Source organism: Penaeus monodon, chromosome 29 (assembly GCF_015228065.2).
Source record: "Penaeus monodon isolate SGIC_2016 chromosome 29, NSTDA_Pmon_1, whole genome shotgun sequence".
NCBI classification, from domain to species: domain Eukaryota; kingdom Metazoa; phylum Arthropoda; class Malacostraca; order Decapoda; family Penaeidae; genus Penaeus; species Penaeus monodon.
This window is the reverse complement of record NC_051414.1, coordinates 1,281,848-1,283,196: the sequence shown is the minus strand read 5'-3', so window position 1 is coordinate 1,283,196 and position 1,349 is coordinate 1,281,848. Positions and strand designations below refer to the sequence as shown.

General features: G+C 41.2%; 1 pseudogene; it reads left to right on the top strand.

Moving 5' to 3' along the window:
• Positions 1-1,349, top strand: part of LOC119591611 — a 25,189-nt pseudogene that overhangs the window by 1,611 nt on the left and 22,229 nt on the right.

Below are 1,349 nucleotides of genomic sequence, written 5' to 3'. Positions count from 1 at the left end.
AAGGAAAAATGAACTGCATTAATTCCCCTCACAGTGCGTTGTGGATCGTTTAGACAATAGGAAAATAATCCTGATTCCGTGATGCAACCTTTTACCTCTCAGAATTCTCCCCGTAGCGGCATGAACACCAAAACAGAAGAGGGAAGATTGACTCTTCCATTCATTTTCGGAAAAGAAAAGTATTTCCAATTCCTATTTAACATTGATCTAATTTAGAACCGCTTCTGCAATATTTCGAATGGAGTATTCAAAACCATAATGAAAACTAATAATCCAGCAACTAGTAAACTATCATAGTAACCGTGTGTAATAGTAAAACCTCGGAATACGCAAACGATGACGTCATAGCAACTTCTACTAAGCGAGTATTGCAACCAATGAAAAAGAGGCTCGAGTGGGTGTGGTTAAACCCCGTCATTTCTCGATTTATCAAACGAACGAATAATCTCTCCCCAAAGAACTCTCGCCACGCCGATACCAATCTGTATTCCAGCTTCGGAGAGTTGAATCATAAGATCAACCCGCAAGAGCGTGTGTAAAAATCGACAATAGATACGGGCAGAGGGAAGCTGTTGCAACGTGACGCAATGTCGGTCCCGTGATGTTTACGCCGATTCGCTGAACGCGTCAGTGTCGCGCCAGACCCCGTCAGGAAAAGGTATCGCTCGATAGTTCCATTGAAGTCTTGGTTATTTATCCTCCTTTCCCCTTGGGTATTTCGTCGATTGATTGGTCGACAGGATTTTATTGATTGGTTAGTGCTGGTGTTCGTGATTTTTATTTAGGGTAAATGATTTTTTTGTATGTGTTTTGTGATGTTTTTTGTCGTGGTAAACAAGGCGCCTCTAAGGGGCTCCTTTGACATTGGGAATCATGTGCCCGCTAGTGTTTATTTTTAACAGGGAACTCAGCTACCTGATTTGTCTTTCTTTACTTACATCTCGGTAGCATGGTTGTTGCTGATTGCTGTGGCCGTTTTATATTGAGGGGAGTGAGTTTCTATGTGGGATAAATTCATGGTAAGACAGGAGGCGTTGGCGTGGCTTTCGCAGTATGAGGAATTACAATTTTATTGGAGAGAGAAATAATAATGATGTCTATCTTTTTTTTTTTTTTTAATTACTTAGTAACCCTGTGACGTGCCTAACGTGTCAAGGCAACAGTTGTAGTTTTCAAAATCGTATTTTTCTTTCGTGTTCATCAAGACGCATCTTCAGTTCCAAATCTACATGAAGTTTCACTATCACTCTATGGCGGAAGACCTTCAATCTGGTAATAGTACAGTGTCAAGGGGTAGCTGCTGCCTCCATGCCTTTGGTACTCTAGCAAATGACAAACCTATCTCATGC